This window comes from Podarcis filfolensis (genome assembly GCF_964270895.1).
Source record: "Podarcis filfolensis genome assembly, chromosome: 16".
In the NCBI taxonomy this organism is placed as follows: domain Eukaryota; kingdom Metazoa; phylum Chordata; class Lepidosauria; order Squamata; family Lacertidae; genus Podarcis; species Podarcis filfolensis.
The window spans coordinates 9,216,139-9,240,936 of NC_139620.1; the positions used below are offsets into that span (position 1 = coordinate 9,216,139).

Consider the following 24,798-nt stretch of genomic DNA (forward strand, 5'->3'; position numbering starts at 1 on the left):
ATGGCCAACTTAGTCCAGCCCTCCAGTTCTCACAGTGGACAACCAGATGCCTGAGGGAAATCGACAAACAGGACCTGAGGACAAGAGCGCTCTCCCCTCCTGTGGTTTCCAGAAACTGATATTCAGAAGAATTATTGCTTCTGACCACGGAGGCAGAGCACAGCCTTCAATAGCTGTCTCTTCCATGAACTTGAGAGCCGCCATTTTAACTATGTGCTGTGTGAAGGGAGTTTATCTGTCCTGAACCTTCCTGCGTTCAACTTTGTTGGTTGCCCAACATGTTATGAGAGAGGGAAGAATAAAGCCTTTCTCTTCATTCCTTGCATGATTTTAGAAACCTCCACCATGTCACCTCTTACTCGCCTTCTATCTAAACTAAAATATCCCACTTGATGCTGAAATCTTGACGTTGAAGAAGAGGTTCGGGGCCTCAGCTCTGGTCAAGATCCAGCTTTGTTGTAATGTTTTTTTTGTCTCCAATAAAAGTGTGTATTTGGGGGCAATCGTCCCTGTCGCATCTTTCTACTGGGTGGTGAGAGTCACTGGTGGCATTCCTGCCTTAATGTGCAGATTTGAAAGCAGGGTTGCACACAGCTCTTGGCCTCATGGAGACGGACAGGCAGTGTGCCAGCCATGGATTGTGCCCTTTTCAGGCGCTGGGCATGCCTCCCTGATCTTGCCACCCTGGAGAAGCAGGATTCTCCTAGTACAAATGTGGCTCCCAAGCTACCTTTTGGCTTGCAAGGTCCAAAGCCAGAAGCCACAGGCCAACCGGTGCTGGAGGAAGCCAGCACATTTAGAGACTTCAGGAAAGACCTGGAGGTCTGGCAACCCAGCCAATAATGCTTCTTGCTTACCTGGAAGGAGTGTGCATATGTAAAAACTTCTGATTTTTGCATGGCTGCCTATAGCAAAGATCATGGGTAGGCAAACTGAGGCCCAGGGGCCGGATCCAGCCCAATCGCCTTCTAAATCCAGCTCACGGACGATTCGGAAATCAGCATGTTTTTACATGAGTAGAATATGTCCTTTTATTTAAAATGCATCTCTGGGTTATTTGTGGGGCCTGCCTGGTGTTTTTACATGCGTAGAATGTGTGCTTTTATTTAAAATGTATCTCTGGGTTATTTGTGGGGCATAGGAATTCGTTCAATTCTGCCCCCCCTCAAAATATAGTCCAGCTCCCCTCAAGGTCTGAGGGACAGTGGACCAGCCCCCTGCTGAAAGATTGCTGACTCCTGGCAAAGATTAAGAGGTGGTGCTGTTGCTCTGCCCACTTTTTCTTTTGCCCTGCCCACCCCGGCATGTGGCCCCTGGAAGGTTGTCTGTGAATGAATGTGGCCCTTGGACCACAAAAAAGGCTTCCTTGCCCCAGGTCAGTTAACCGTTCTCCCTGTTAGGTGAGCTTCACCAGTTGAGTTCCTGTCTGGCACCCAACTGTTAAAAAGGGCCAGGAATATTCCTAGGGAGATTTTTTTTTTTTTTTTTTTTAAAGGTAGGGAATCTTTCTCTTTCTCCCCCCCCCCTCCTCTCCCCTTCCCTCATCGGCTGCGGATGAGAAATGGCCTCAATAAAAGCTAATTGACGGCGGCTCCTGGCAAATCGAATTCTTCAGCCCCCGAATCAGGAAGATGGCTGCTTGCCCCCACCAGCCCGCGGCCGCCCAAATTGAATCTATTAAAGGTAAATTACGCCATGATGCTCCCTCCCTGCTCCCCACTCCTTCCTCCCCTCCGTCTCGCCTTTTTCTCTCTGCCTCGGGGCTTCCTCTTAATGCCACCCTGGGGAGACGTCTGGCCCAGAATCTGTAAATGAGACAGAAAGGGAAGGCAGGTTGGGGAGGAAAAGAAGGGGAAGGCGGTTGTGGCATATGTGTGTGTGTGTGTGTGGTGGGAGTACTCTCACAGACAAAGGGCTCCCTGTGCAGTGAAGCAGCCACCCAGAAGCCTCTGGGCATGAAGGCAGACCCTTGTCTCCTTCTGCTAGTACTTCTGGGGTAGACTGCTTCTTCCTCTGGAGGCTCTATTCAGGGACAGCAACTAAAAAGCCTGTGCGTGTGTGTGTGTGTAAGTAAGTATAAGAAAAAGAAAGAAAGAAAGAAAGAAAGAAAGAAAGAAAGAAAGAAAGAAAGAAAGACGGTTACAGTGGTACCTCGGGTTACATAGGCTTCAGGTTACATACGCTTCAGGTTACAGACTCCGCTAACCCAGAAATATTACCTCAGGTTAAGAACTTTGCTTCAGGATGAGAACAGAAATTGTGCTCTGGGGGCGCGGTGGCAGCAGGAGGCCCCATTAGCTAAAGTGGTGCTTCAGGTTAAGAACAGTTTCAGGTTAAGTACGGACCTCCGGAACGAATTAAGTACTTAACCTGAGGTACCACTGTACAAGCAGGGAGCAAAAGCAACAGCTCTTCCCCACTTATTCATCCCGTCACCTGCTGTTCGGAGATAAACTGTCCCTATACATGGAGGTTTAGCTGTTGGGCCTTTTACAGCTGTCAGTGCATTTATTTATACTTTGACATCAGCTTATTTATTTGATTTCACCTTTAAGACCCGCTCCTTGTAAAATGTCTCTCGGTCATTTTGCGGTACCCTTCCCTACAAAAAAACACCAACGATAAAAACAGTTACACACAATTTCCATATATGAGAGCAAATTCTCCCATGTAAAACTAAACTTCACATCCGATACATACATATAGCATTTATATGGCCCTTCTCTTGCAACAGGCGCAGGAAGGTGAAATAAAAGAATGGCAAAATTTAGTGTGGTCTTTAAAAGCGTCTTCCTAAGTAATATGCATGCAGCATATAGTTAGGAATTTGCTCCAACTTGCATGGGCTTTTCACGAGGACTGGACAAGTTCATGGGTGGAATTAAGGCAGGATGTGCCTCTGGGTACCAGTTTCGGGGAGTAAGAAGTGTGGAGAGTTGTTGCTGCTTGTGGGCTTCGGCTTCCCATCAGGGCAACTGGTCAGCCACTGGGAGAACAGGAAGCTGGGCTGATCCTGGAAGCTCTTCTTAACGTTCTTATGAATAACAACGAGAGAGGAGCGCATTTCTTTATGCCCTTCCTGTGCTCCGCTTTGGCACGATCCATCTGCAGGGCTTTTCTCATGTTCCAATGGGTTTACAGTGACGGAGGGTTCTCATAGAATCGTAGAATTGGAAAGGATTCTGCGGATCATCTAGTCCAGCCCCCTGCAGCTGTCCCTTGAACCCGCAACCTTGGCGCTGTCAGCACCGCATTCTAACACGGTTTATTAGAGCAGTGGTGGGCATGAGGGTGCTAGCGTATTGTATTAGGGGGAATTGCTTTGGGGGCGGGAAGTCTGCATCGGGCAAAACTGTGTTAAAAAAAGACTAGGAAAATGGGGGGCAAGAGAAACCGAAATGGACATACCTTGGAAGTCAAATGGAATCCGTTCCGGAAGTCCGTTCAACTTCCAAAACGTTCAGGAACCAAGGCGCGGCTTCCGATTGGCTGCAGGAACCTCCTGCAGCCAATTGGAAGTTGGGTCGGACGTTTGGGTTCTAAAGAACATTCGTAAACTGGAACAATCCCTTCCGGTTTTCAATCGTTCGGGAGCCAAAACGTTTGACTCCAAAGGTGTTTGAAAACCAAGGTATTTGCTCATTCCCTTCTGGGAACACACCAGCTGTTTGGAACACTCCTTCCATCACATGGGTCAACTTTGGCAGGTAGGTGAGGTCCACCCAACTGCTAATCACTCAGTGTTGTCATTTGGCCCACAGTGTGATGGGGAAATGGCCCAAAGGGCCCATCAGAATGCTGCAAAAGTCTTGCACGAGGTGGGGAATAAAATTAAGCTGTCCTTGCTTCCCACAGTGGGCCGTCCAGATTCCTCCGCAAAGCCCACAAGCCGGAAATGAGCCCAGTAAACCCTCCCCTCCTTTGCCCCCCAAGAGCTGATATGCAGAGATAGACTTCGTTTGAACAGGGAGGCTCTGCAGCTAAGATTAATATTATTATTGATAATAAATTTATTACCTGCCTTTCACCAGCAGGTTAAAACAGATTACAGTCTCACTTCCTGAAAATGCACATCTCTGGCTTCAAAGGCCAGGGAAGAGAGGTGTGCCAAAAGCTGTACGGTGATGGTGCCAGGCGGACCTCTCTGGGGAGGGAATTCCACAACTGAGGGGCTGTCACAGAGAAGGCCCTGTCCTGAGCTGCCACCACCCACCAAGCTTCTGAGGGAGGTGAAACTACCAAGAGGGCCACCCTCTACTGATCTCCTGTAGGGCAGGCAGCGGCCTCTCGGATAGTTGGGGCCTGAGTCCTCTAGGGCTTTGAATACTAGCAGGAGCACCTTAAATGGGCTCTGGAAACAAACTGACAACCATGGCTCACCCCAAGGAATCCTGGGAGATGTCGTTTCAGAGGCCCCAGTTGTGAGGACACCCATAATTCCTTGGACCGGCCCTGGAAACGGCAAACCCAGCCAGTCATTTAGCCTCTGCCTTTTGGACCCATTGACGTTTCCAAGTTGTCTCAAGGGCAGACCTCTCATCATCGCCGCGTTTTTTAAAAAGCCTTTTGAAGCAGGGCCCTTTGCCTCCTGGTCTGCGTCGATCCCAGCAGACGGATACCCTGCGTGCATATTTATGTCAAGCGTATCGCCGGGCCCCTTTTTCATATCTGTGTCAGCAAGCGCGCCCGCCTCGTCTCCCCCTCGTCTTTCCTTCCTCTCGATTCCACCCTGCTCCTGACAGCTCCGTTAATCTCCCTCATTTTCTCTGGCCGCTGGGAGGCTCTGACATTTGTAAGGCATTAGGCCTGGCCGTGAGTTTTCCCCCGGACCGGCTGCGCTGTGGTAACCTGCCCCGTCTTCGCTCCCTCATTAGAGAGGCGCACTGGGGCTAATCGCTACATCATGCTCAAATCAGTGGCGCGGGGAGCTCCTGTTTGGACGCCGAACAGGGAGCGGATTCGAGACACACCAACGGGCAGAGGGCAGGTTTTGGGATTCTGACAAGCCTCCTGACCCTGGCCTCGTCATACCACTGGGTTGAGTTCAAGTCCGGCTTTGGGCTTTTAGAAGGGCATCCATCCTGTCGTGACAAGCTTTCACAGTGCTCAGATTTAATTTTTTCGCATTTATTACCCCATGCCATCCTCCAAGGAGCTCAAGGGGGTGAAAACAGCTCTCTCCTATCCTTACAACGACCCTGTGGGGTAGATTAACAGGAGAAGCCTTCATTGGCCTGAGATCACTCAACGGGTTTTGCAACTGAGCAGGTATTTGATCCCTGGTCTCCTTGGTCCTGGGGACGCAGGTGGCGCTGTGGGGTAAGCCACAGAGCCTAGGACTTGCTGATCAGAAGGTTGACGGTTCGAATCCCCGCGACGGGGTGAGCTCCTGTTGCTCGGTCCCTGCTCCTGCCAACCTAGCAGTACGAAAGCAGGTCAAAGTGCAAGTAGATAAATAGGTACCACTCCGGCGGGAAGGTAAATGGCGTTTCCGTGTGCTGTTCTGGTTCACCAGAAGCGGCTTAGTCCTGCTGGCCACATGACCCGGAAGCTGTACGCCGGCTCCCTCAGCCAATAAAGCAAGATGAGCGCTGCAACCCCAGAGTCGGCCACAACTGGACCTAATGGTCAGGGGTCCCTTTACCCTTTACCTCCTTGGTCCTAGTCCCAATGTTCTCATCCATTCAGATAGACTGTTCCTGCCCAAAGTTGTTTCATAACAAAAAAGAGGCTTTTCTTGTACCTCCTTGGTTTTCTTTTTTCTTCTTACTTCTTCTCACTCCATAACTATTCAGACGTGATTTGCTGTGCTAGGCTCCAGGAGCAAGGGCCAGTGAGCATCTGCGCCAGCCTTTCCTTCCGCCTCCTCACTTAACCTCCTGCCCTGACTAAGCCTCTGACTTTCCATCTGTCATGAAATCATGCCTCATCATTTCAGGCCCTAGTGGAAGAGGAGGGTGCCTCTGTGCTGAGGCAAGGTGGAATACAGGGCGAGGCTCAGGCTTGGGTACCAGGCAGACATAGGCAAGCATAGGAGAGTTGAAGCCAGTGTGGTGCAGTGGTTAGAGCATCAGACCAGGACTTGGAGGAGACCAGGGTTTAAATCCTTACTCGGTCATGGAGCTCCCTGGGTGACTTCGGGCCAGTCATCCACTACCCTCAGACCAACCAACCTCACAGGGTGGTTGTGAAGGTGAAATGGGAAGACGGGCTTAGTCTTGGAAACTGGTTTTCAGTGCTGGCGTTTTGCTCTGAAATGTTAGGGGAACCAACCTCTACTCTCTGAGCATGTACAGAGTGGTCCCCCCCCCCCCCACTGATCACCACCTCTTTAATTTCTCGTTTGGCAAACCCAGAATCCCAGACCCACATTTTGAGGCTGTTCTAAAGCAACCGTTTGCCCTCCCTCCAGCTCCAGGGCAGATTTTGACACACATCTTTACAATATTTCTCTTTCTCCACCCCCACCCCCCGCTTCACCCCTGGCCCCCCCAATTTAAATAGGATCCTTTTCAGCTCTGATTGGAATGGGTTTCAGGCCTCCTGATTTCTAGCCATCAATATTTGATTTTATTTTTACTTAGGCTCCAGCCTTGCAGCCAAGATCGGTTCCCAAAGCAACTTATAACAATTAAAATCCAATATTAGAGATTTCTGTTAGGGACCAGAAGGAGCTGCAGGTGGATCTTGGTAGGGTGTGTGTGTGCGTAAGGGCTGGCGGATGGTAAGGACGCCAATGCACAGTTGCATTTCTTCTGCTGATTTGTGGGGTCTTCTGGCAGCTAATAATACCATAGTCCAAGTTCTTAGTCCCTTTCCTCACAGGAAAGGAAACAGAAGACGCTACAGGCGGGCCTGAGAGCCAGCGTACTGGGGACAGTTTTAAATTTAGGGAGAGCCTGCCTGAGTTCTGCACATTGCACTATGGAGTAGGTATATAAGAAGCCGTTGTTTTCCCTTCCTCCCTGTGCTCATTGCATCCAGCGCTGCCCCCATTCTGCCACAGTTCACCTTCTGCCAAAAACCCAGTTACTCGCCTTGCTGTCCGCTGCGGCAAAATCCCATTTCTTTACGTTACTCCGCAGAGGAAACCCAGTGCAAATGGTGGCGGGGAAGTAATCTAGCTGCATATCATTTGTGGTCCGAAAGCAAAGATGACAGCAAATACCGGTCTTATCCTCTCACTGGTGTCTGTTCCAGACATGGCATAGTGGTTAGAGTGTCAGACGAGGATCTGGGAGGTAAAGGTAAAGGGACCCCTGACCATTAGGTCCAGTCGTGACTGACTCTGGGGTTGCGGCGCTCATATCGCTCTATAGGCCAAGGGAGTCAGCGTTTGTCCGCAGCCAGCTTCCGGGTCATGTGGCCAGCATGACTAAGCCGCTTCTGGCGAACCAGAGCAGCGCACAGAAACGCCGTTTACCTTCCCGCCGGAGCGGTACCTATTTATCTACTTGCACTTTGACCTGCTTTCAAACTGCTAGGTTGGCAGGAGCAGGGACTGAGCAATGGGAGCTCACCCCGTTGCCGGGATTCGAACTACCGACCTTCTGATCGGCAAGTCCTAGGCTCTGCGGTTTAACACACAGCGCCACCCACGTTGCTGGATCTGGGAGACCAGGGTTCAAATCCCCGTTCAGCCATGAAGCTCACTGAGTGTGACTTTGGCCCAACCGCAATCTCTCAGCCTAACCCACCTCGCAGGGCTGTTGTGGATCAAACAGAGAGAAAGAGAAACGTGTGCCAACTTGAGCTCCTTGGAAGAGAATTGGGGTGTAAATGCAGTAAATGAATAAGCAGCTTCCTATCGTACCCTTCACGGAGTGAGGATGACAGCATCTTGTTTTTATAACTGTTTTTCTCTGTGTGTGGTTGGAGCACAGCCAGTGATCAGTGAACGATGGGAATTTCCCCCCAAAAAATCTTCCCCTAATTGAATTTTAACATAACACAGGATCATGCCAGTGGCCGCATCTGTCCCGCCATCCTGTTCTCACTGTGGCCACCCAGATGCTTGTGGGAAACCCTCAGGCAGGTTTCGAACACAAGACCACTCTCCTCTCCTTAGGTTTCCATCAACTGACCATGGAGACATAGCACAGCCATCCTGGCTGGTAGCCCTTGGTAGCCCAGTCCTCTATTGATTAGTCCAGTCCTCTTTTAATCTATGGCTAAATATCAGGAAGAACTTTCAGACCGTCAGAGCTGGTCTCTCCCTCGGGAGATTGTGGACTCTCCTTCCTTGGAGGTTTTTAAGCAAAGGTTGGATGGCCATCTGTCATGGATGCGTTAGCTGAGATTCCCGCAGGGCCACTGTGAGAACAGGATGCTGGATGAAGCTGCATGATGGGCCTGATCCAGCAAGCACTCATTACGTTCCTACATATTTCCGTGCCAGCAAAAGGCTAGAGCATGGGTAGGCAAACTAAGGCCCGGGAGCTGGATCCAGCCCCATCACCTTCTAAATCTGGCCCACAGACGGTCCGGGAATCAGTGTGTTTTTACATGAGTAGAATGTGTCCTTTTATTTAAAATGCACCTCTGGGTTATTTGTGGGGCACAGGAATTCGTTCATTTCCACCCCAAAATATAATCCGGCCCCCCACAAGTTCTGAGGGACAGTGGACTGGCCCCCTGCTGAAAAAGTTTGCTGACCCCTGGGCTAGAGCATAGGTATTTTTTAAAATCTCAGCTCTGCGGGGAGTTAATGTACCACGTCGGCTTGCATGCAAGCGCAGCCGAGATGGTGCTTTATATTCTGCGGCCCTGTCCAGGCAAGGGCCCGGGCCTCTGCTGCTTGACCCTTCACCCCCTGCCCCACCTTGCGGCGGCAAATGGTGCCTGGGCCCACCTCCCTGACCTAGAAAGAACAGGCCGCTTTGGTACATCATGAGGGGGCTGCCAGGATTTGGTGCTGAGTCAGCCAGATCTCTTCTTCCGTTTGGCTCGCTGCTCCCTGTGGTGTGTGTGAGGGAGGGAGGCACACGGAGGGAGGGAGAGGGATGAATTAAAGTCAATGTCATTGAAGTTTGGCGCATGCATAAGAACCAAAGTACATGGATATAATAAAGAGAGGTTTTGTTTTGTTCCGCTGCTGAGATGACTGCCCCAGGCTTTAAAAGGGGATGGCAGGCACTTGCGGAAGAGGAAGGGAACCCTGTGCAGAATGTGTGTGTGCATAGGAAGGGGAGCCTCCCTGTTCAGGTGCAGCCTACCTTCTGAATAGGGACGCGGGTGGCGCTGTGGGTTAAACCACAGAGCCTAGGACTTGCCGATCAGAAGGTCGGCGGTTCGAATCCCCGCAAAGGGGTGAGCTCCCGTTGCTCGGTCCCTGCTCCTGCCAACCTAGCAGTTCAAAAGCACGTCAAAGTGCAAGTAGATAAATAGGTACCACTCCGGCGGGAAGGTAAATGGTGTTTCCGTGCGCTGCTCTGGTTCTCCAGAAACGGCTTAGTCATGCTGGCCACATGACCCGGAAGCTGTACGCCGGCTCCCTCGGCCAATAAAGCGAGATGAGCGCCGCAACCCCAGAGTCGGTCACGACTGGACCTAACAGTCAGGGGCCCCTTTACCTTTACCTTACCTCCTGAATAAGCAGGGGGTGGGGACCCAAAGGCTGCCTCCTTAGTGCTTGAAGACAGAAAAGATCACAGGCAAGTTCATGGAGCATTAAGTCCGGCGACTGCTGCCAGCCATTGCAGGTAACTGAAAACAGCTGATAACAGGTGCAGTCTACCTCTGAACGCTGCTGTAAGATGGGATGGCCGTCACAGGCTTTAAAAGGGGATAGGGACAATTTGCAGAGGAGGAGAGCTGTATGGGAAGCTAGGTGGGAGGACCCCTCTCATTTTCAGGGGCCGTCTACCCTGGTAGGAGGCTGCCTTCTTAGTGCTTTCAAAAAAAAAAAAAAAGGAGAATAAGATTGCAGATGAATTCATGCTAGCAACAGTTGTGAGTTGCAATAGCTGTTTGGAACCCCCCCACAGGCAGTGATAGCTGCTGGTCACCAACAGCAAAGGGGAGAGTCTTGTGGCTTCCTGCTTAATTATGGGCTTCCCAGAGGCACCTGGCTGAACACTGGCAAAATCAGAATGCCAGAATACATGGCTGTTTTTGGTCCAATCCCAAGCAAAGCCGCCACATAGGAATGGGAGCAGTGATGTCGTTGTCACAGGAGTGGGCCAAAGACCCCTTACTATTTCTGCAGCAGGGTCCCTGCCTCCAGCATCCTACAGACACCAAATCAGCACGAAAGGGGAGCTTTTAGGGCACTTTTCAGCCTTTGTGTTGATTGGAGGCAATCAGAGTGAAAGGAGGCGAGTTGTCCACTGAGGGTGGGCTCCCAGGGTGACTCGGGAGAAGGTGTGCATGGGAAGAACACTCAGGAAGAGTTTTTGTTCTTTTTGCTCCAAAGTTAAGCATTTAGGAACTCTGAAAGCACAAGTTGCATCAGTTTCAAGAGACTGAGGTGCAAGTTTCATTAACGTCCAATGGAACATCACTGAAAAGGCAACTTAAGATAGCAGAGCTCTCAAAATCCTTTGTACATGCACCAAAAGTAGTAGGTCTAGCTGAGAGGCAACATGTGGAGATCTGCATTGATCATTGCACTGCATCCCTAATTATTATCATTGTATAATTGTACGATTATTGTATAATCGCAGAAAGTTGTATAATCTTAGGAAATGAGGTGGCTGTGAGGAGATGGGGTCGCTGTGACCATCACGAAGAGACCGTGCCCTTCTGAATTTGCCACCACGGGAGAGGGTGCCTTTGAGCCGTGCAAGGGACTTTCCTCCCTGTCACTCATCTGTCCCAGAGCCTGCTTTCCTTTCTTCCCTCCCGCAACGATGCACCGGACAATGGGCCGATCGGTTTGGGTCCCTTCTCTTAAGCCGTGCGCATACCCAAGCGCGCGAAACAGTGCGTTTCTTTCCCGAGCGGCCTTTTGTCCCACGGATTATTGTCGTTTCACAATCGCGTTTTCCCCTGCCCGCCTCCCCAAACCTACAAAAGTCCCCCTGTATTTCTACAGCTTTTCAACTCTCTTTCTCAGGCTGCCGGGAAGTGGGGGGGGGGGGGGAAGGAGAGAGATTCCCTACACTTTAGTGTTTTGCACAAGGCCGGGCATGGTTGTCGGGGCGCATTTTCCGCCAGCCCCCTGAGGCGCTTTGCCCGCGGGCCCGGAACAGGCCTCACAGTCGAGTGCTTAATGCCGCGTGTCGGGGGGGCCTTTCTCCGGCCGACATGCCGCGAGATGGGAGCTGGCAGGCGAACAAGAGGCTGCCGGCCGCTGCGGAGTGGCACAGCGACCTTGACGGACACGGGGCTTAAGCCCTGCAGCGGGTCTTGGCGGGAGCAGGCCCTCGGCCCCTTTGTGGGGAAGCCTTCCTCAAAGGCTGGGCCTTCAATAGGTGAAGGTCAGGGGGTGGGGGGAGAGAACAGAGGCAACAGAGGAGCCCAGCTGGATCCGGCCAAGCGCTCTGTTCTCACAGTGGCTCACCAGAGGCCTCAGCGGGAAGGCCACAAACCATGGCACTCCCCTCTTGCGGTTCCCAGCAACTGGGGTTCAGAGGGGTGCCGCCCTTGTAGAATCATTGAACTGTAGAGTTGGAAGGGACCACAAGGGTCCTCTAGTCCAGCCCCCTGCAATGCAGGAATCTTTTGCTCAGACTCACGACTCTGAGATTAACAGTCTTGTGCCCTACCGACTGAGCTACCCCAGCTTTATCATTTCCTGTTTTATATGAAACTCAAAAGAGACCATTCTAAGCTGCACCTGTCTGTTCCAGCAGAGACCTCTTCTGGTTTCCATTTTTTTGGTGAAACTAGCACTAAGCTTGGGCAGAATTCACAAAACTGCTGGCTAGGTATTTTAAAGCTCAAAATAACATTTCAAAGTTCTTTTCCCTGGAGGATGTGGGAGGAGAAGGGATGAGGAAGGCAGGCTTTTTGATGTGGTCATTTTCTCCAAAATAAATATTTGGGAATTGCCAAGTGTCTCAAGTGTTAAAAAGGTAAAGGGACCCCTGACCATTAGGTCCAGTCGTGACCGACTCTGGGGTTGTGGCGCTCATCTCGCTTTATTGGCCAAGGGAGCCAGGGTACAGCTGTATCTGAGCACAAGACCATTCTCCTCTCTTGAGGTTCCTAGCAACTGATATTCAGAAAGCATTGCTTCCTCCAGACACGGAGATTGAGCACAGCCACTGTGGCTAGTTGCAGTCAATTGCCCTCTCCTCCATGAATCTGGATTTGTCTAATCCTCTTTTAATCCAGGTTGGTGGTAAAAAGGTAAAGGGACCCCTGACCGTTAGGTCCAGTCGTGGCCGACTCTGGGGTTGCGGTGCTCATCTCGCTTTATTGGCCAAGGGAGCCAGAGTACAGCTTCCGGGTCATGTGGCCAGCAGGACTAAGCTGCTTCTGGCGAACCAGAGCAGCGCACAGAAATGCCGTTTACCTTCCTGCCAGAGCGGTACCTATTTATCTACTTGCAGTTTGACGTGCTTTTGAACTGCTAGGTTGGCAGGAGCAGGGACCGAGCAACGGGAGCTCACCCCGTCATGGGGATTCGAACCGCCAACCTTCTGATCAGCAAGTCCTAGGCTCTGTGGTTTAACCCACAGTGCCACCCGTGTCCCTGTCTCAAGTGTTACCCTTTGCAAATTAATCTGAATATCTGGATGGGTTTGTACCCAAGTCTCCAGTTTTCTTACAAACGCCTTTGACGTAGCCATTGTGGCCGTAGAGAGCCTTCTCCTCCGTGGATTTGCCTGATCCCCCTTTCAAAGCCATCCAAGCTGGGAAGTGCAAACCAGGTCAGTTTGCTTAATAAAATAAAGGGGAAAGAACAGACGGAACCAAATCCCCAAGCATGCCTTGATGCAGCAGGTTTCTAGGCCTCCACAGAGAATGCAGACATGCCTGTGGATGTACTTTGCCGTAGCGTGCCGGCTCCCCTGCACGGAAGTCTGTGTGGTGCCGACTTCTCTAAACGTGGGTTAATTGGACGAAGGACTTGAGCTTAGGGATTATTAAGGAATGAGGAATTCCTTTCCTCCATTCCTTCCCCCTCCGCCAGCATCCCCTGGCGGTTGCGAGATCGGAGTTTGTGTGTGAGAAAAAACATAGGCTATGTACACATTGGTGGCTTAAAAACGCAGCGAGGTTGCATTTGGAGACGGGGTTCCCCCCGCCCTGTTGCAGTACAGTGGTACCTCGGGTTAAGTACTTAATTCGTTCCGGAGGTCCGTACTTAACCTGAAACTGTTCTTAACCTGAAGCACCACTTTAGCTAATGGGGCCTCTCGCTGCCGCCACACGATTTCTGTTCTCATCCTGAAGCAAAGTTCTTAACCCGAGGTACTATTTCTGGGTTAGCAGAGTCTGTAACCTGAAGCGTCTGTAACCTGAAGCATATGTAACCTGAGGTACCACTGTATATACGATGATGACTGTCTTCCACCTCCACCATCAAAGGCAGTTACAATGTGCCTCTGAATAAAAGCTGCTGGGATTCACAAGTGGGGAGAGTTGCTGGCGCACTCAGGCCCTGGGCTGCCCACTGGGGCGTCTGGCTGGCCACTGTGAGAACAGGCCACTGGACTTAGAAGACCCCCTCTGGCCTGATCCAGCAGGACTCTTCTCATGGTCTTATGAGGGCCTCGGACTTTAGCCCCATCAGTTCCAATAGGGAAGAGCACGTGGCAAAGGTGGCAGCCTCCTTGGGGAATTGGATCCTTCTGTGTTGCCATGCCAATGGGGCCTAGTAGGGCATAGGTAAAGGGACCCCTGACCATTAGGTCCAGTCGTGGCTGACTCTGGGGTTGCGGTGCTCATCTCGCTTTACTGGCCAAGGGGACCGGCATACAGCTTCCGGGTCATGTGGCCAGCATGACTAAGCCGCTTCTGGCGAACCAGAGCAGCACACGGAAACGCCGTTTACCTTCCCGCCGGAGCGGTACCTATTTATCTACTTGCACTTCATGCTTTCAAACTGCTAGGTTGGCAGGAGCTGGGACTGAGCAACGGGAGCTCACCCCTTTGCGGGGATTCGAACCGCCGACCTTCTGATCGGCAAGTCCTAGGTTCTGTGGTTTAACCCACAGCGCCACCCACGTCCCTGTAGGGCATATCACCCACAAAAGAGAGGTTGATAGTTGTACAGAGACCATGATATGTGTGTGTGTGTTGGTGGAGAACAGTGGTGTGTTTTTGTTGTTGTTGTTTTAGTTTTTTGATGGAAAGGAGGCCGGCTAAGCTTAAAAGAAATTGTTTTCTGTTGCCCCTTCCTCACCCGTTATTCACCAGGAAGTGAATAGGATCTGCCAGGCAGATGGGGGACGTGGAAGCTTATGTTTGTAGGTTGGACATCCTTGGAACCACTGAGGATTATAGTGGAAATATGTTAGACTCGGAACGTGATTTTTAAAGCAAACAAGGCTGGGGGTGAAAAGGCTGGATGAACCTGTCGATTTCATTTTCTGTTTTTCATATTTCCAGGCTTAAATCCAGTTCTTCACATTTCAACCTCAACTTGATACAGTGGTACCTCGGGTTACAGACGCTTCAGGTTACAGACGCTTCAGGTTACAGACTCCGCTAACCCAGAAATAGTACCTCAGGTTAAGAACTTTGCTTCCGGATGAGAACAGAAATCGTGCTCCGGCGGTGTGGTAACAGCGGGAGGCCCCGTTAGCCAAAGCGGTGCTTCAGGTTAAGAACAAGTTTCAGGTTAAGAATGGACCTCTGGAACGAATTAAGTACTTAACCCAAGATACCACTGTATTTAGTTTTAAAGCCCTTGTGAACATTCACCATATTTCTAACCCAATCGGAACTTTTTCATATACCCTTACGGATTTTTGCAACGGATTTCCCCCCTAACACAATGCATTTTTATATGCTTTTCGATGCATGCTTTACTGCAGTCTGTGCATCCCCCCACCCAATTACTCAGCAGGAGAACTGTGTTACAAAATTCAAAGATATATTGGTAAGCCCTTAAGAAGGCCCTGCTGCATCAGGCATAGCGTAGCCCATTGTGGCTAGTAGCCACTGACAGCCCTCTCTCCTCCATGAATCTGTCTAATCCTCTTTTAAAGCCATCCACGTTGGAGGCCATCGCTGCCTCTAGTGGCAGAGAGTTCCATAGTTTAACCATGAGCCGCGTGAAGCAGTTTCTTTTCTCTGTCCTGAATTTTCTAACATTCAGCCTCCTGGAATGTCCACTCGTTCTGGTGTCCTGAGAGAGAAAGAAGAACTTTGCTCTATAACAATAATAATTTTATGATTTATACCCCACCCATCTGGCTGGGTTCCCCCAGCCACTCTGGGCAGCTTCCAACCCGTATAAAAACACAATAAAACGTCAAACGTTAAGAACTTCCCGATGCAGGGCTGCCTTCGGATGTATTCTGAAAGTTGTGTAGTTCTTTTTCTACGTGGAAAAAGTTTTATGAACTTCAATCATGTTGCCTCTTACTGGATTTCTTCCACCAGCAGGGGAACAAACGTGAAGACAGGGCAGGAAAAATGTTTTATGCGGAACGGGTGACCTGTTGGTGCCTACGAGGCATTTGAAGCCATGTCTAGCAGGCTCCCCTGATTCCTCAGCACGTTTCTGTCTGGCCTCCCCCCACCGAAGCCCCCCTGTCTCCTGTCTCCGTTTTCTAAGCCTGATGGACGGTAATCCTGCTGCTGTGCCAGGCTGGACGTGCCGGGCTGTCCACTGTGGCTGCAGGGCCGCATCCAGCCGCATCTTCTTCTGTCACTCGCATGCTAAACCCCTTTCATTGCCCCCGAGAGGGAGACAAAAATCTCTGCGGCGCTTTCGAGGCTGCCTGGTTTATTGCCGTGTGCCTGCTTTCGTAGGCAAAAGTTTTTTCTCTCTCCCGGTTTTTGTTAGAGGCGTGAAATGGTCTGTGCGAGGGAGGCGATTCAGCAGAAATTGGCCTCTTATTTCTCTCTCTCCCCCTGGAAAAAAAAAAACCCGGCATTAGCTTTTCAACTTTACACCAACCTGGTTTTTATTGCGGGCTGAACCCCTCCTCTCCGCTGCCAGCTCTCCCTGAAATAAATTTTGGATGCTCCCTTTCTTGAATCACTGCAGCTGGGCCAATGAGAGCGTTGCGTGCCTGGGAAGAGAGTTGCTCGTGAAGCTAATTCACGTATTGTAGGCAAGGAACATTAAGGAGCTGGTGCTGTGCCGCCGAGCTATGGTCTTTCCCCCAAAATTAAAGTAAGATTCCAGTCCTCATGGTACCCCATACAGTGGTACTTTGGGTTACATACGCTTCAGGTTACAGACTCTGCTAACCCAGAAATAGTACCTTGGGTTAAGAACTTTGCTTCAGGATGAGAACAGAAATCGTGCTCCGGCGACGTGGCAGCAGCTGGAGGCCCCATTAGCTAAGGTGGTGCTTCAGATTAAGAATGGACCTCCAGAATGAATTAACTACTTAACCCGAGGTACCACTGTATATAGGAATACAGGAAGCAGCTGCCTTATGCCTAGACATTGGTCTGCCTAGCTTAATATTGTCTACACTGACTGGCAGCAGCGGCTGGCCAGGGTTTCTGGCTGAATTCTCTCCCAGCTGTACTCTGGAGTTGCCAGGGATTGAACCTTGGACCTTCTGCTTGCAAAGGCTGCAGCCCCTCCCTGAATTTGTACTTTGGGTTAACTTGGGGACCTTGCTGTGGCAAGAAGTAAGGTTGCTGATAAAGAGATTATTTGAGGATCTCCCAACAGCTATTGACTATGACAGATCTACAGAGCAGGGCTGGGGAAGCTCAGACCCAAATCTGTATCTTGCTTTAAGCCTCTCTGTCTGGGGCTCGGGACTCTCTTGCACTGCACCCCTTCTCTGCAGACCATGAGCTTCACTGTTTCTATTTCACCCTCCTTGAGGGTTTTCGCGTGGCTAAAATGTATCCATGATGTCATAGAATTGTAGAGTTGGAAGGGACCACAAGGGTCATCTAAGCCATTGGTTCCCAAACTTTTTGGGGGGGAGGGCGCCCCCTTGGTTCCATAAACTCCCCCTATTCAGAATTAGCACTTTGCATGACTCACTAAGATGATAACACAATAACACAAAGATGAAAACAATTTAATTGTGCATGTATGCAAATTAAAACTATTTAACTTAACTAGGGCTGGATCCAGATACATCAAATAAGCATTTCAGGAAAACGTGTTGTAAACTTGGATGAGAAATCTCATTGGCAAAAATGGAGCTCTGCAGTGCCATCTGGTGTCACAGTGCTATAATGCATATACAACACATATAAAACTCTTTTTCTTTACCAATCTAAAGGTAAGGGTAAAGGGGTTAAGGGACCCCTGACCATGAGGTCCAGTCGTCATCGACTCTGGGGTTGCCGCGCTCATCTCGCTTTATTGGCTGAGGGAGCTGGCGTACAGCTTCCGGGTCATGTGGCCAGCATGACTAAGCTGCTTCTGGCGAACCAGAGCAGCGCACGGAAACGCTGTTTACCTTCCCGCCAGAGCGGTACCTATTTATCTACTTGCACTTTGAGGTGCTTTCGAACTGCTAGGTTGGCAGGAGCAGGGACCGAGCAATGGGAGCTCACCCCGTTGCGGGGATTCGAACCGCCAACCTTCTTATTGGCAAGTCCTAGGCTCTGTGGTTTAACCCACAGCGCCACCCGCGTCCCTTTTACCAATCTAGCTGAGTCCTAACTCAGGAAAACTGATGAACTACCATCTTTTCTAAGACTGGCAGTGATTTACATTTCCAGCACCCCCCACTGCCCTAAGGGGGTAGTAGCGCCCACTTTGGGAACCACTGATCTAGTCCAAGCCCCTGCCATGCTTTTAATCTCACCCAATTTGAGATTAAAAGTTTCATGCTCTTCCAACTGAGCCAGGGCTCTTGCTTCCTTGAACGGAGGATAGAGAGGGCATGTCTACAGAAACTAGCCTGCTGTAAAACAATGGTAAAATTCACTGCTTGTTGCTCCACCCACTTAACCTCTGGCTCCGCCCACCATTAGCATGTGGCCCTTGGAATAGGATGCGGCCCTCGGGCTAAAAGAAACAAAAGAAGTTTCCTCTTCCCTGGGGTACAGTGGGCGGCATCCAGCTAAATTCTACGTAGAGTAGACCCATTGAGATTAATGGACCTCAGTTTGTCATGCTGATCAATTTCAAAAGGTGTAATCGGAACCGAGATACAGCCCCGTGCTAATTGCCATACATTACAGAACAACATTGACTATGGAACCAACTCTGCTTCTCTCAGGTGTGAGCATAGATCCATCTTGAAAGATTTCTGATGGCGGCTGGGCAGATCAATCCTGGGGGCGGGGGGCTGGCGAAGCTGGTGAGGCCTTGCCTTTATACAGTATGAACAGTGTCCTTATAACTCTCGTCTGCTGGGGATTTACTGTCAATTGATTTCCTCCAGGATCTCCTCCGCCCCCAACTTCTAATCTAGCATTTTGGAGAAAGGACAAACACGTCTCCCTCTGGAAGATTTGTAATTTTTATAAAACCTCAGGCGTGCGCCAGCCTTTGTTGCGATTGTGGCAGTGCAGTAAATACGCACTATGTTTTTTTTACAGAATAGCACAAAGATGTAGGTAGAGGGAGAAGGGTCCCTGCCCTGATGATCTTACAATATGAAACATCAAGACTGGAGGAGGAGCAGAAGCTAGGGGGTCGAGGCACCTTCTTAGAACATTATCTTTTGTTCAGAGAAGCCTAACCAAACAGACAGAAGTTATGTTGGTTTTTTATTTATTTTATTTATTTCTGAAAATGTAATATACACTGCTTGATTGTAAAAGACACCCTCAAATCAGTTTACAAAGTAAAAGATAAAACAAGAAGAAGAATTAGCAACAATAATTTAAGACATTTGAAAATTTAAAATAACAATGGGCTAAAAACTTATTGCCAGCAAAGGTCCATATAGTTAAAGCCATGGTTTTCCCAGTAGTGGTGTATGGAAGTGAGAGCTGGACCATAAAGAAGGCTGATCGCCGAAGAATTGATGCTTTTGAATTATGGTGCTGGAGGAGACTCTTGAGAGTCCCATGGACTGCAAGGAGATCAAACGTATCCATTCTTAAGGAAATCAGCCCTGAGTGCTCACTGGAAGGACAGATCGTGAAGCTGAGGCTCCAATACTTTGGCCACCTCATGAGAAGAGAAGACTCCCTGGAAAAGACCCTGATGTTGGGAAAGATGGAGGGCACAAGGAGAAGGGGACAACAGAGGACGAGATGGATAGACTGTTTGCTCAAAGCTACCAGCATGAGTTTGACCAAACTGCGGGAGGCAGTGGAAGACAGGAGTGCCTGGCGTGCTCTGGTCCAGGGGGTCACGAAGAGGCGGACACGACTAAACGACTAAACAACAACAAAACAACAAAAACTTATTAAAACACTCACCAGCTTTCTAAGCTTCTGGGTAAAGGTAAAGGTAAAGGGACCCCTGACCATTAGGTCTAGTCGTGACCGACTCTGGGGTTGCGTCGCTCATCTTGCTTTATTGGCCGAGCTTCTGGGTAGGCTTGTCCAAACAAAAATGTTTTTATCAGGCGCCAAAAATAATACAGTGAAGGCACCTGCTTGATATCAATAGGCACCAAAAGCTCAAGCTCTTGCAAAGGCAGAATGGGTGTTGTGTGGCATCTATAACTGCGCCAGTTCTGTTGATCAAAGCAGTCAGGAGGGGATATATGGGCCGAGACAGTTTTGCAGGGAAACTGGTCCAGGTTGTGAAAGGGTTTTGTATACGGAGAGTAGCACCTTGAACCTGGCCTGATAGCAAATTGGCAATCCAGGGCACATCTCTGAGCACAGATGTTACGTGCTGACAAGGCCTCACTCCCGTCAGCGATGGTGCTGCAGCATCCTGGCTTTTGACACCTGAGATGAGTATTTTTAGGACCGGCCTTATTTCTGTGATTGCAAGCTGTTCCAAACTGTTTTTAGCATTGTGTTTTTAATTGTTTTAACCTGCCCTGAGACCTTGGGATGAAAAGAGAGATGATGATGTTGAGAATAATGATAATTATTATAATAATGATGATGATTCTTAGCTACTGTTGATTTCAACCCATCTTTTCAATATTTTGAAATGCCTGTTTTTAACTCTTTTTTAACGGCTTTGTTAACGCCGGTGAGAAAGTGTGGCCTAAGGAGGGTCACTGCAGGCGGCAACTGGTCCCAACCCCTGAGATCCCCCACCCCTGCTGTAAACGATTTTATTTTATTTTTATTTATTGAGACAACAAAATTGCTTGACTGTATATGCCACTTGATTGTAGTTAAACCTCTAAGTGGCTTATGAGAAGTATTAAAATTATCAATCAGAAAAGACTATTCATAGCGTTGGTGCTGACCTTTAAAGCCCTAAACGGCCTCGGTCCAGTGTACCCGAAGGAGCGTCTCCACTCCCATCATTCAACCCAAGGGTCTTCTCTGTGAGAATTGAGATTACAGGGAACCAGGCAGAGAGCCTTCTCGGTAGTGGCGACCGACCTGTGGAACGCCCTCCCGTCAGATGTCAAGGAGATAAATAACTATCTGACTTTTAGAAGACATCTGAAAGCAGCCCTGTTTAGGGAAGTTTTTTTATGTTTGATCTTTTATCATGTTTTTAATATTCTATTGGGAGCCGCCCAGAGTGGCTGGGGAAACCCAGCCAGATGGGCAGGGTATAAATATATTAATTATTGATTGATTGATTGATTGATTGATTGATTGGAAGACCCTCAAGGTCCCTTCCAACTCTACAATTCTATGCTTCTGTGAAACTTGGCAACATGCTACTTGCCTGGATAGGCTTGTCTGAACAAAAAATGTTTTAAGCAGGCGTTGGAGAGAACTTAGCAAAGGCGCTTGCCTGGTGTCAACAGGCAGGGAGTTCCAAAGTGATTGATTTCGTATCACTGCGGAACAACTATTGTATGGCCTCCGTAGCAGTGCCTGTTCCACAGCCCAAAGCGGTCAAGTGAGCACGAACAGAGTGCCTTGCAGCTATCCGCCCCAGATGCCACCAATGCCTTTGAGCTGCTATGATGCTCTTTTAATGGGTGATTTGGGTTTAACGCAATCTCGCAAGCGCTGTCTTCCTGGAGGCTCGGTCCCCAGCTTCTCATCGCTTCCCAGTTCCCCTTTCCGAACGGAAGCTAGCCTCGCGCCTTGACCAGCCCGCCGGCGGAGGGGATGCAGAGTGGAAGCGAAGGGCAGATGTGGCCTGGAGGAGAAAGCTGCCACCAGCCGCCTTCAAAGGACTTCGCCCCAGGGCAGCCACCACAGGCCAGAGCTGGGGGTAAAGGGAATGGAAAGCAGGAAGGCAACTTCCTTTCTCTCTGCCTCTCTCCAGAAGAGTCCAAGCAGCCAGAGAGGGAGTGTGCAAGAGACCAGCTCTGAATCAAAAGGCAGGGCACAGGCTTCTTCTGTCCCTGGCTTCTGAAGCAATCCCACTCCTATCCAACACTTAAGAAACACTGGCAACCGCAATGCCTGCAGCAGGTGATATTGACCGGAGTGGGTCAATAGCTCCCTCTTCTTCAAGTGAAGTGCCCTGGGTTATTGTTGGAGGGTGAGAATAAGCAGCGGAGGAGGAATTTGAGGGGGGGGGGAGGATTTTGCCGTTGTGTTACTATAAAAATATATTTGCCAACTTTTTTTAAGGGTGTTTCAGATGAGATTCCACTTCATGAGCTGCCTTGCAGGCAGTTTTATTATGTTTTTATATAGGGAAAACCCATAGCTCAGTGATACGGCATCTGCCCCAGTTTCAGTCTCCAATGACATCTCCAAGTAGGTTCTGGAAGAGATCCCTGGCTGAAACCTTGGAGAGCTGCTGTTCGTCAGTGCATAAGTAAAGGTAAAGGGACCCCTGACCATTAGGTCCAGTCGTGGCCAACTATGGGGTTGCGGCGCCCATCTCGCTTTATTGGCCGAGGAAGCCAGCATACAGCTTCCGGGTCATGTGGCCAGCATGACTAAGGCGCTTCTGGCGAACCAGAGCAGCGCATGGAAACACCATTTACCTTCCCACCAGAGTTCTACCTATTTATCTACTTGCACTTTGATGTGCTTTCGAACTGCTAGGTTGGCAGGAGCAGGGACCGAGCAACAGGAGCTCACCCCATCACAGGGATTCGAACCGCGGACCTTCTGATTGGCAACTCCTAGGCTCTGTGGTTTAACCCACAGCGCCACCCGCATCCCTCCTGTCAGTGCATACCCTCCAACATTTCTCTGATGAAAATAGGGACGTCCCATTCCATAATGATAATTTTACTGTTTATACCCCACACATCTTATTGGGTTGCCCCAACCACCCTGGGCAGCTTCCAACCCCATCACTTAAGAGACGCATTGGCTTTTTCTTTCAGGGGACCAAGGTTGGATAATTAGGTTAGAAAAATGTTAGGATGATTCAGGAATGATAAAAAAGAAATATCTGCTTCTGTAAAAAGGAATGAGAAAGAAGAAGAAGAGCAGACATATATTTTTTGGTGTAATGTTTTTATTTCTACGGACCCCCACCCCACCCCGCGCAAACCTTGTAAGAAGGAAGGAAGGAAAGCAGGGGGTCTCCCGAGACCCACTCTCCTCCCCACCCCTTCTCCCCACCCCTCCTTCCCTGGGTTTAATTGGCTTTAATCACAGCCATGTCACCGGGTGAGTAATCGCAGGGTAATTACCCACTGGCACCTGGACAATCTGTGAATAAGCCCCTCAAAGCAGAGCCTGCCTCACAGGGGATTAGGGAAAATAATTACTTGGATCAAATGATAGCAGGAGGTTAACCCCTTCCCTGGCGCAACTTCTGCCTGCTGCCTCAAGTCTTCTCTGACTTGGGCAGCGGGCCTCCTCCCCTAGCACCTGTGTGCCTTTAAGGAGGCAGAAATCCAACAGGTGCTGCTTTAGCTGCAGCACAACTAGGGAACAACGGCCTACTAGGGTGGCGTTTTGTCCTGTAACTGCAGCCTTCTTCAACCTGCCGAAGAGCCAGAATGGTCAGGGGTGATGATGGGAGTTGTAGTCCAGCTACATCTGGATGGCCACCAGTTCCCGCACCCCTCTACCAGGCACATGTCCCAGCCAATCAGGGATCACACATTAAATGCGCTTACAGAAGTGGGTGGAAGAGCCCATGATCCTCTAGGTATCACTAGATCTTTCTGCATTGGTTTGTCCATTGAAATTCAAGGACATATAGGAACTTAGGAAGCTACCCTATTTACTTAGTCCCATGAGGACTGGAATTTTACTTTAATAAATTGGAATATAGGAAGCTGTCTCAAGCTGGATCAAGCCATTGATCCATCTAGTTCAATATTGTCTTCACTGGCCAGCAGTGGTTCCCCAGGGTTTTAGGCAGGGCAGGGGATACCCCCAGCCCTACCTGGAGATGCTGAGGATTAAATCTGGGACATTCTGCATGCTAAACAGGTGTTCCTTCCTTGAGCTACTATGAAATGAGATCTGGAGGAATCTGTAGCCCTCCAGATGTTTTGGAACTACAACTCCCATCAGCCCCAGCAAGCGTGGCCAACAGCCAGGGATGATGGGGACTGTAGTTCAGCCATGTCTGGAGGGCCAAAGGTTCCCCAAGCCCTGCCTGAAATTATCTGTTAATATCAGTGGGCCTACTCTGAGAGTGCAGCTTGGTTGGGGTGCAATGCAAAGTTCTGGCTGGTTTGTGATTTTCAACAACACACACACCATTTCTCAGCCAGGTCCGGCAAGCTCAAGGCCAGACGCTTGAGCAGCAAGAAACGGGATCGATGGTGTGAATAATTTAGAGGGGGCTGTTGGGGAGTTGGTGGGGGGGCAGATGGACACATCCCAGTGACAGATTCACAGGCCCCAAAGGGGCCGGGTCAGCAACGCATTTATGGAGCAGATCCCCCACCCATCCATTCCGCAATATGCTGACAGTAAAATGCAGGCTTCCAGAAACACTACTGGCCCCATCCTCCCTGTGTTTACTCCAAAGTAACCAGCTGTCTTTTCTTTACTTTATTTACTAAAAATATCTGTCCTGCCATTCCCTCCCCCCAAAATGCAAACCAGAAAGCAGGGGGGGAAACCAATTCAGTTAAAAAATAAATAACCGTAAAAAGTTTTAAGGACAGTCTCATATCCTCACAGCTAATAATTTCGAGGGAAGATTCAGGACTCGGCAGTGGCTCACATGGATGGCTGTAAAAGAGGACTGGACCAAATAGTGGAGAGTTATAAGGTGACCAGTGGCTGCTAGCCACAATGGCTATGTTTCGCCTCCCTGGTTGAAGGCAGTGGTGTTGTTTCTGAATACCAGTTGCTGAAAAACGGAGGAAGGGAGAGTACCTAAGTGCGTACCCACCAACATTTTGGGAGAGCAAATTGGGATACACATACCCTGCACCATTCGCTGCCCCCATTGTGTGCCCGCTGGCACCTGCCACTGCTGCCCAACCACCCCCTCCTTTGCCCATCTCCTCCTCCTTCTGTGGTGGCAGGCACAGCCTCCCAGATGTGCTCTGGCATGACCCTTTGGCGTTCCCCAAAGTGCCACCCTAGAATTGTCAACAGGTTCATACCAGAGCGCCTTCTGGTCCCAGCGGTCTGGCACTCATCAGCACGGTTGGACATGACCCTGCTGACTCATGCCCAGGTGCCTGTCTTAAACAGGACATTCCAGGATCCAAACAGAAGCCAGGATGATCTGGGATGTCCCGCTTAAAATGGAGCAGTTGTGGGGTTTGAGGGTACTTTTCTACTCAGGTCCTGATTCCCAAAAGGCACCTGCTTGGCCGC

General features: G+C 49.8%; 1 long non-coding RNA gene across 1 annotated transcript in view; it reads right to left on the reverse strand.

Annotated features, from left to right (window-relative positions):
- The window catches only part of LOC310751979, a 252,485-nt gene that overhangs the window by 4,914 nt on the left and 222,773 nt on the right, over nt 1–24,798 (reverse strand). Inside the window, exon 2 of the long non-coding RNA XR_014542749.1 lies at nt 13,278–13,458. This is a non-coding gene — a long non-coding RNA (uncharacterized lncRNA). The remainder of the gene's footprint in view (nt 1–13,277; nt 13,459–24,798) is intronic.